Genomic DNA, 11,438 nt, shown 5'->3' on the forward strand with positions numbered 1-11,438 from the left:
TAAGACTCTGTTTACACCTGGATACTACATGTGAAGTATTTGGACTGCATCCTAATAAGATTTTGTAAAGGTGCACGTATTTGTCACTGTACAGTGTACACTGTACAGCGAAATGTGTCCTCTGCATTTAACCCATCTGTGGTAGTGAATACACACACTAGTGAACTAGGGGCAGTGAGTACACACACACCCAGAGCGGTGGACAGCCAACTCCAGCGCCCAGGGAGCAGAGAGGGTAAAGGGCCTTGCTCAAGGGCCCAACAGTGGCAGCTTGCCAAGCCTGGGAATCGAACCCCGGCGCTCTAACCGCTGAGCCACCACTGCCCCATATACCCATTGTTTGTCATGTCTGTAGCATGTCATTAATCTATGGAGATTTTTGAGGCACACTTTGTGATAATGGCTGGAAATGAAAAGGAAAAGGCAGATCTATGGGGGAAAGGGAAAGAATCATTACAGTGTTTTTGTGTTTACCACCCAACAGCTAGAGGTCATGCCTCTTGAATCTTGTCCTTAGACTAAAGTGATATCCCGTAGGTTTTGGGGATTTAGAGACCTCTCTTGTGAGAATGTGTAATAGCACCAAGCATGAGGAATAGTACTGGAGTATTCAGTAGCTTAGTCAAAACCAGGGGAAGGAAATGTCTTCAGAGGATGTATTATGAATTATATACTGTTGTCATTCTCTTGTTGTCATTAGCATAATAAGTGGTTTGTATTGTATTTAGGGCAAAATTGTTGGTACCCCTTGGTTAATGAAAGAAAAACCCACAATAGTCACAGAATTAACTTGAATCTGACAAAAGTGATAAAAATACTATGAAAATGAAAAAATGGAAATCCAACATTGATTTTGAACCATGCTTCAACAGAATTATTAAAAAAAAAACTCATTAAACAGGTCTAGACAAAATTGATGGTACCCCTGAAAATAATGTGACCAAAGGGACATGTTAAATCAAGGTGTGTCCATTAATTAGCATCACAGGTGTCTATAATCTTGTAATCAGTCAGTGGGCCTATATATAGGGCTACAGGTAATCACTGTGCTGTTTGGTGATATGGTGTGTTCCACACTTAACATGGACCAGAGGAAGCGAAGAAAAGAGTTGTCTCAGGAGATTAGAAAGACAATTATAGACAAGCATGTTAAAGGTAAAGGTTATAAGACCATCTCCAAGCAGCTTGATGTTCCTTTGACTACAATTGCACATATTATTCAGAAATTTCAGATCCATGTGACTGTATCCAACCTCCCTGGACATGGCCGCAGGAGGAAAATTGATGACAAATCAAAGGAACTGATAATACGAATGGTAACAAAAGAGCCAAGAAAAACTTCTAAAGAGATTAAAGGTGAACTTCAAGCTCAAGGAACATCAGTGTCAGATCGCACCATCCGTCGTTGTTTGAGCCAAAGTGGACTTCATGGGAGACAACCAATGAGGACACCATTGTTGAAAACAAATCATAAAAAACCAGACTGGAATTTGCTACTAACTACATGTTGACAAGCTTTAAAGCTTCTGGGAGAATGTCCTATGGACAGATGAGACAAAAATGGAACTTTTTACCAAGGCACATCAGCTCTATGTTCACAGGCGGAAAAATGAAGCATATCGAAAAAAGAACACTGTCCCTACTATGGAGACATGGAGGAGGCTCTGTTATGTTCTGGGGCTGCTTTGCTGCATCTGGCGCAGGGTGTCTTGAATCTGTGCAGGGTACACCGAAATCTCAAGACTATCAAGGGATTCTAGAGAGAAATTTGTTGCCCAGTGTCAGAAAGCTTGGTCTCAGTTGCAGGTCATGGGTCTTGCAACAGGATAATGACCCAAACCACACAGCTAAAAAAACCCAAGAATGGCTAAGGGAAAACATTGGACTATTCTGAAGTGGCCTCAAATGAGCTCTGACCTAAATCCTATTGAGCATCTTTGGAAGGAGCTGAAACATGCCGTCTGGAAAAGGCACCCTTCAAACCTGAGACAACTGGAACAGTTTGCTCATGAGGAGTGGGCAAAGTACCTGCTGAGTGGTGCAGAAGTCTCATTAACAGTTACAGGAATTGTTTGATTGCAGTGATTGCCTCAAAAGATTGTGCAACAAAATATTAAGTTTCTGTCCAGGCCTGTTTCATGAGTTTATTTTTTAAAATAATTCTGGTAAAGCATGGTTGAAAAGCAGTGTCTGACTTTAATTGGTTGATTTTCATAGCATTTATATTTATTATTGCTTTTGTCAAATTCAAGTTATTTCTGTGACCATTGTGGGTTTTTCTTTCATTGACCGAGGGGCAACAATTTTGTCCACATGTGTATGTGTTCAGTAGCTATATAAAACATCCACTCTAATGAGAATAACCCTTGAAATTGTCTTGCTAGCTCTGTCTTAAAAAAACAAAAAAAAAAAAAAACAACGGCAAAAAACAGAGTTAGCAAGCGAATCATCTAAATTGCTATACAGGTAATACAGCTGTACTGTACTACACTGTAATGCATGTACACTGTACCCTCTTTAATCTGGAATACTACTAAAATGCTAATTTATAACCATAACCATGGCTACCAACCTAGGAATATCCTCAGTTAAAACCTTTGAAATCCCTTTTCATGTTATCAAATCCCAGTTTATGTGAACTTTCCCTATCACTAGCAATGCCCCCAACACTTGGAGGTTAAAGAGTAGCAGATCTCCTTGGACACATGTAAAGCGAACTGCCACTGATGCAGCATTGCTGGGCAGCCAGTACATTAATAGGAAAGCACAGCTCCCTTGCTCCGATACAACAGCTAACAGATGCCTGTGCTGCCCAACATCACACTATAAGTGATGTGAAGTGCCATCAACCCACCTCTGAAAGAGCAAGGCCAATTGTGCTCCTTCCGACCCTAGCTGCTCATGGCAAGCAGCATAAACCGGGATTCGAACCAGTGATCCTGCAGGTCTCTTTGGTGATGCATGTTTTACTGCATAGCTAACTACTTTATTTTACTTTGTTAGCATTAGGCTACATCACCAACCTACCTGAGCTAATTCGTCTTATTTTTTGCTGCATTATAAGCAACTAAGATATTAAAAGTTAGGTAGCAACACGTTAGACAATTAGACTTTGCAGGGATGGTTGCCCCAGCACTTTTACCAATTATTCAAACACTACTGCTTTCAACCCACTAAACTAATGTACGTATTGGTTCTTTAAACTATAAGCTATCTATAAGCTATTTAATGAGCTAATCAAATGCCAATTTATAGCCATAGCTACCATCTACGAATATCATGGCGAATCTTCCCCTACAGGAAAAAAACACATAGCCAACAGTACCAATTAATCCTTTTCACAAAGCAAACAAGCCAATATCACATACAATGCAGATGTGTTCAAAACAAAATAATTGTATCTCTGCCTCTGCCTTTTCACCAGAGTGAAAAGTTCAAATTAAACGTTTAGCGCATTATTATAAACATCTAGACTCTAGATATCTTTAGCAACGGACAGTAAAACAGCATATACATGAATTTAATTACTTGAATTTAAGCAAAATAGTGAGTCCAAAATGCTTAACTGCCTTCACTAAAAACAGCTTTATTAAACATAAGTCTGTTTTGTTAAATTGTGAAACACTGTCATTCACATTTATTAGACTTTTGTAACATATACAGACTTCACACCCCACAAACACTCATTTCATGAAGGTAGCACCACCATCTCTGGGATATTATATATAATGCGCAGACATCAAAGAGCTAATATATCAATGTGCAGGAGACTCTGGGAGCATTTTCAGGTGGGAGAGGTGACTGACGTATATATGCTGCAAAAAACCCACAAAAGTTGAATTCAGCGTTTTTTCTAATCGCACATGTAATATTCATTCATTCTAATATTGCACATGTATTACACAGCTCACAGATGTACAGAAGAGGGTCTGTACTAAGTGACATGATACATACCCCCATCTGCAGATCTCTCTTTTTTAAATCATTTATTTCTAATTTCATCACATTTTCTACCAAATTTGGAAAGCTTTTATTATTATTAAATCCCTGTTCATGTGACCTCCCCCTATCACTAGTAATGCCCCCAACACTAGGAGATTAAAGACTAGCATTCTACACATGTGAAGCCAGACCTTTTTTAAACTGCCACTGATGCAGCATTGCAGGGCAGCCAGCACGTTAACTGGAAAGTGTGGCTCCCCAGCTCTGATACAACAGCTAACAGATGCCCGTGATGCTCAACATCACACTAGAAGTGATGTGGGGAGAAAGTGCCATCAACCCACCTTTGAGAGAGCAAGGCCAGTTGTGCTCTCTCTGACTTTGGCTGCTGATGGAAAGCAGCATGACCTGAGATTCGAACTAGCAATCCTGCAGGTCAACATGGCAATGCATGTTTACTGCATAGCTAACTACTTTGTTTTACTTTGTTAGCATTAGGCTACATCACCTACCTACCTGAGCTAATTCAGCTTACTTTTGATGCGCTATAAGCAAAATGTTCTCTGTTGCATTTATTTAAGTAACTTTTTAAATCAATTGTGCTTAGATAAGCAGAGGCGCAATACCATGTTTTTGCCCTGGTAAAGCAATTTGCTTGCCCAGGCCTCCCTCACCCTGTATTAAGAAGCTATCAAATTGTTGCTTTTGTAGGTTGAAGTGAACCAAACTGAGCTTTCTTTTTCATTGCTAGTGTTTTTACACCAACACAATAGACTAAAAGTAAATACTTTAATAAAACACTACAAGTTTTTATGTTCATTCACACACTCCTTACTCAAGCACCTGCATTTAAGCTCTCTGAAAACTACTGCCTGCAGAGTCAGTTACAATTTAAGAACATCAGCCCAGTATCGTGAGAACAGGGTGTTCCATTACTGTACATCTTTGATTAAACGTCACTGGGGCTGGTCGGCAGGGACGTAACTTGTCAGGAAGTGCTCTTGGACCTCTTTGGCATTTAATCATGTTTGCACAAGAGGTACATGATTTATATGTTTCTGTACTGTGTGCTGGACATCAGCTGCCTGTCATTTTTTTGCACGAGAGCCTGCTGACTTTGGCACTTTTTTGCAACACATGACAAAGCCATAGTCAACTGCTCTAATGATTAAAACAGGGCCCTTTTTTCATTCGACAGAAAAGAAATCTTGCACACTCGTGGATCTGGAAGCAATTACAAAGCATCAGTAGCACACACTTTGACAGTTCTTTCGTGCTTCGGTTGCCTCCCTAACCCGTGGGGATTAGGCCTAGAGTATTTTAGGGAGTTCTGATAGCCTATTGTCCTTGCTGTTTGTTTTTGTCTGTGTTAGGATTGTTATGAATGAAGCTAAAAGTTGGGCAGTTGATATCTCCATAACTTTCTGGGAAAATATTGATTTTCTTGCACACTGCAGAGAGAATACAGGAGGGGGAAACAACATTCCAACCTTTCACAGAGAACCTTTCACGTTGAAAGCAGTATGTGGTTGGATGCTATTTTCTACCACATTATTCAGGGTAATATCAGCACAGAACAGCAGGATATTTAAATTTATGTGTATTTCTTGGTTTGTCTTTTGCTTAACTGATTAACGGCATGCCATATAGCTAGCTATGACATAAAAACACAGCAATGGAGTGGTCTGCACAAGAATCAGCTCAAAAGGGGGGCTTTATACTGTATAGACTGATCTGCCATAAGTTTGCATCACTGGCAGATGACGTGAAAAACATTGATTATCTTCATCCACAGTGGCATCTGCCGGGTTCAATTCTTGAAGTTTGTGTTAAAAGCAGGTAAAATGGCCAAGCGTAAGATCCTAGACACTTTGACAAGAGCCAAATCGTGATGGCTGGACGACTAAGTGCTGTCTCCAAAACATCAGTTTTTTTTTAAATTTATTGCTAATTTTATCCCATTGTTTACCCAATTTTCAAAGCCAATTACCCAATTTCCATTCATGTGAACTCCCCCCTATTACTAGTAATGCCCCCAATTATAGAAGGGTGAAGACTAGCATGTGAAGCTAGCCACCACCTCTTTTCGAACTTCTGCTCAAGCAGCATCGCCAGGCAGCCAGCACAGTCATAGGAAAGCGAGTGATGTTGGGGAGGAAGTGCCATCAACCCACCCCCTGAGAGAGCAAGGTTAATTGTGCCCTTTTGGACTTTGGCTGCTGATGGCGAGCAGCATGAATCGGGATTCGGACCAGCGATCCTACAAGTCTCTTTGGCATTGCAAGTTTATTGGGTGGCTAGCTACTTTGTTTTTATATTAGCATTAGGCTACATCACCTACCTACCTGAGCTAATTGGCTTTACTTTTGCTGTGCTACAAGCAACTGAGATATTTAAAAGGTAGGTAGTAACACGTTCAATTTTCTGGGCCAGATTGTGATGGCTGGACGACTGGGTCAGAACATCTCCAAAACATCAGGTTGGTCTTGTGGGTTTTTTCTAGTATGCAGTGGTCGGTAACTACCAAAAGGACAACCAATAAACTGGTCACCTAAGGCTCATTGATGTGATTCATGAAGGCCCCACCTCACAACTTACAGAACTTAAAGAATCTGCTGCTAACGTCTTGGTGCCAAATACCACAGGACACCTTCAGATGTCTTGTGAAGTCCATGCCTTGAATGGTCAGATGTGTTGTGGTGGCACAAGGGAGACCTAGTCAATATTAGGCAGTGGCTAATGTCATGGCTGATCAGTGTCTGTAGATCCTAGGCTACACTGTTCAATCGCTATTCCATATTGTATTATTTTAGTAGGAACCAAACAGTACAAAACAAACAGTATCTCCAACCATTATTTAAGCCACAATTTGCAAAGAGGTGTCATAACTGAGCCTGCTCTAAAGACTATTTCCTATGAGGCATTATGCAGATGATCAGTAATAAACAGGAAAATCCGATATCAAACCTTTCATCAGTCTTTTTAACCAGTATTTAAAGCCTGTTTTGCATTAGTGTGACAACTGTAATGCCACCTTTTATAGTCTCAAATTCAGTTGAGTTACAATTTGACTATTGCAGGTATCTTGTATATATTTCCTTATGCATTAATTCCCAAGATCAAACCATCATTTCAAATATTAATTTGAACATTTGTGCAACCACCACCTTTATGGTGTCTAATGTAGTCTGATGGGTCTTGCTGCTCAGTTTGCTCACTTGCACTCTTTGTCTAATGTAGTCTTCTGAAGTGTTGTGTTGTTTTATGTTGTCTTGGAGAAATGTTGCTTTGCTTCACTATATGGTTTAAACGACAACTTAATTTCCTTTCTCCTCATCTCAGGAAATTACCTTTTGTGTTTCACCAAGCTCAGTTGACCCCGATCATTTTAGGAATCATTGAGCAAAAAATGTTACAAAGCAAATCAGTAATATTTTATTACCTGAACCATAACCTACATTTAACCGAATCCTAACCCAAAACATAACCATGTCTCAACCATGACTAACCATGTTGAATATGAAATTGGTAATTGCCAATTAACCCACCCATTAATCCCTTTAGCATTAAGTGTAAGTTCCAGAATGGAGAAAAATAGAACCTTGTGGCGTCTCTTATTTTTCTTTATTCAATTCTTTTTCAAGTACATGAAAGGCTAGTTTGTATGTATTTGGCAAAATGGCACCACCAGTGGACAGGAACTTCTTGTAAAGCATAAAATATGAAATATGCTTGCTGTAATAATTTGCTTGTAATAATAAAGTAAATGATATATGAAGTTAATTTACAGTCTAAAAATGTATTATCTTTTTTATCTTACTTGTCATATTAAAAGTAACACACACCATTTTGGTTAAAAACACTATATAATTCAGGCCTGAAGAAGGGAGGAAAATGCCAACATGACCCTGGATAAGTTCTGGTAATGTAACCTGACTAATTGGTTTGTACAGAAAAATCTCTGCAATTTTCCCTTTTAGGATAGTACAGTGAACTCATTCCATTTACCACCCAACAAGACAGAGGCATGCAAATAGTATTACTAACATATTGCATATTTATTCTAATTAGGCCCTCGCTGAAAGTACTGCAGATTATAGTAATACATTTTTGGTAATGCCAAAAAAGAGGTGCTGTTTCCTTTTTGCAGAGTCGTTATGTTTCCATGAGGCCGTTGCAAACTGCTATTACTCGAGTAAAAGCTCTAGTAAATAAAATTATGGATCTCCCCAGTAATCACTTGACATTGACTCTCTAGGTAAACCTAATCCAGCTCAAATAAGGCTGAAATATTGGAAATCTGCAAGAAATACTGTAATCATGCAATGTTTTCCAGACACTAGTTATTGCTGGCACTACTATGCATGCTGCAGTCCTAAAAAGTCACAGCAGTAGTATGAACTAAGTAACAGGCCCAGCAGTGCTTCTGTACTTTTGTGAATGGCTTCCAGAAACACTTCACTGTTGTCTCATTCACGTTGTCACTTTGTTAAGGATTGATATCAGATATCACCTGCATAAATAACACACAAACATCCAGTGCAGGTCAGCCACATTAAGGATGATCTGTAAAGATATGTGTTCAGCTGTATCATTGCCTGTGCTAAGGAAACTTCCAGCTCATAGACCATTTGTCAGCTGTATTGTTGCAGATGGCTGCCAGATGCTCAGTCCAGACCGCTCACAACGGGACTGAACATAATTTAATACAAATAAAAATACTAATTCATTCCATACTGAATACACAGAGGATATTCGATGTTGCAAATGTGAGAAACGCTGCTCCAAGACATGTTCCTCAGCAATTCTCAGCACATTGTGCATATCGCGTCGCAGTCATTAGCCCCCACTGCACCGCATGTCTTTTTGACCTGGGGTGTGATTACTATGAACTCATATGCAGCAGGTGTGTGAGCACTGGGTCAGCGTGAGGTTGAAATAGAAATGTACTCAGCGATTAGCCTCATCACGTCCAGCACTTTAGCTCAGCTTTGCTGTGGCTGTCCGCAGCATTTTAAAGAGCACATAACCATCTAACCATCAAATGCTTTTTCTTGCTATGCACACTCTCGCCCTTTTCCACCGCAGTTAAACAAGCTAGTGTCGAAGGGTATTTTGAGAAAAATGTTTTGGTTGGACAGTTCATAAAATGCCAGTTTCACTTCAAGGGAAATAACGGGACCACATGCAGCAGTCAGACTCTCACCAGAACAAAAGAAAAACCTAATGATGGCTTCAGTTATTGTGACAGCTACTTTACTGGAGGAGAGCTAAATATGAATGAGAGATTTCATGTGTTGAATGAAATGCTTCACAGTGGGTTTTTTTGTTTGTTTGTTCTTCTTCTACAAACAAAAGCTGTGGTCATTACTCAGGCTGCCAACAACACATCACCTGTGAAAAATGTGAATGTGAATTTTAATGGTCCAAGATCTAGCGTCATGATCTTGTCAAATTCTCCCATGCCTCCCCTGTTGGTCAAATAACCAAAGCAGCACTGGCCTGTGTTCAAAACTCCATTAAATTGTACTATTATGCGTGATGATGTGCAGAAAAATCCTTTTATATTAGACATGAATGCTGAATTATGAGCTTTGTGAAGTCAGCAATGAATGTTAGCGGTTTTACAGTTGTACACCCTCAAAGCAACACTATGGAAAGTTGGGCTCCCCCTACAGTCAGTAAGTGTATTTCAGCCACCACTAAACAACACATTTTTCTGGACAAGCTGGGAGACACAAAACAGTCGCTGAAAGTTAAAGAAGCATGGGGACTGAGGCAGTACAGTAATGTCATTCCCACTTCTTCATATTTATATATTGCAGTTAGCAGTGTGTCGTGTGTCGTGGAGTAGCAATATCAGCGGTGGTATTCTCCTTATTGCAAGTCATTGAAGCATCACAATGATTTTGCAGTTGTTATATTTAAAGTAAAATTCTACATAATGATGCTTTAAATGGAAAGGTGCTTCCAAAGGTTATCTGAGCAATGTCATTAAAACAGTTTTAGTTAAGAACTACTAGAAATGCTTGTAAGATGCAAGATGTATGAGTGTGAAGAACCTTTTAAAGAGAACATCACTTGATCACTGTGATGTTTACAGCGATAGGTGTATTACAGAAAATCTGACAGTAGATTTGCCTGATCAATATTGACTACTTTAAATCTGCCACCTGGCCAAAAATTCACTTCTCAAAATCTTCACTGTAAGTCAAAACTGAGGACGATCCTCAGATTTCACATTCTGAGTATTCGGCCATCAGGCATAAACCACCAGCAAAAGTAGAAATGCAATAACACATTCTTCCCAAGAACCTCAAAACTATAATGCATGAAAATTCACTCACCACACCCAAGTATGTCCTAATGTCAGAACACTGAAATTGAGCAGAAGTGCTCTGAATTGAAAGAAGGTATTTTGTATATGTTGTCCCCCCCACACACTCTGATGATGTGTGGTTTCATGGATCAAAATAAAGCAACAATCCATGAGACTCCATGTGTTAGTGATTAAGTTATTTTATAAAAAAAAAAAAATTTATAAAAATAAAAATTATGATAACGCTAATATGTGCAGATGTGCTGCCCCATTATCAAGCTCAGTGTTAGCTCATTGATATGATCCACTGAGGCCCCACCCACCTCACAACTTACAGGGCTAATGCTGTGTTCACATGATAGTCAGAAGAAAAATAGTGGCGAATGTCATGTTAAGAACTTGCAACGTGCCAGCAGAGTAGTCCGTTTGCTATGAATAAATAGTGATATAGTGATATTCTAAATAGCACTGTTCTATAGCAAGATTATTATAATTAACAGCAGCTGCAGTGTTCAAAATAAAAAACTGTGTCTTCTACACCATGTAAAAGGTTAAAGGTCACCTCAACTCAGGAACTCAGGAATCACAATAACTCTTCCCACAAGAAATTATGACTTAAGGGGTATTCACGTGCAACTTCCAAGTTAGGAACTATTTACCCAGGGCCTGACCAAGTCTTTATGGGGCCCTAAGCAGATTTTCATTTGGGGCCCCAGGCCTTTATCAACCACCCGAAAGATGCATATCTGCATTTGCCCAACAGTGGCAGCAGCCAACAGCAGAAATTGATTAACCTAGTATTGGTGTGCCTACTATGAAAGTGAATTAATATAAAAATCGCTTTTACCTGTGTAATACCATTTCTAGTTTTATAATTCAATGTTATTTTTTGAATATGTATTTTTTATTTTATAATTTTTTGCCCAAGTGGCCGCATAATTTGAGTATGCCTTGGGCCAAGACTGGAAGACTTTTGAAAAGTGTGTTTCAAAGAATGTAAACCTGAACAATGTCTAAGCTAGATAAACAGTTAAGTAACTATGCAAGAGGGGGCAAATTATATTCCTACAGCATGGGTAAACAGTCATATACACTTTGCTTAATGAAAATTGTGGCTGGAGATAGGACTCCAGGCAGACAATACTTTTGACTTCAGACTTGGGGGAGCTTTCAGTAT

This window comes from Salminus brasiliensis, chromosome 21, assembly GCF_030463535.1.
Source record: "Salminus brasiliensis chromosome 21, fSalBra1.hap2, whole genome shotgun sequence".
In the NCBI taxonomy this organism is placed as follows: Eukaryota; Metazoa; Chordata; class Actinopteri; order Characiformes; family Bryconidae; genus Salminus; species Salminus brasiliensis.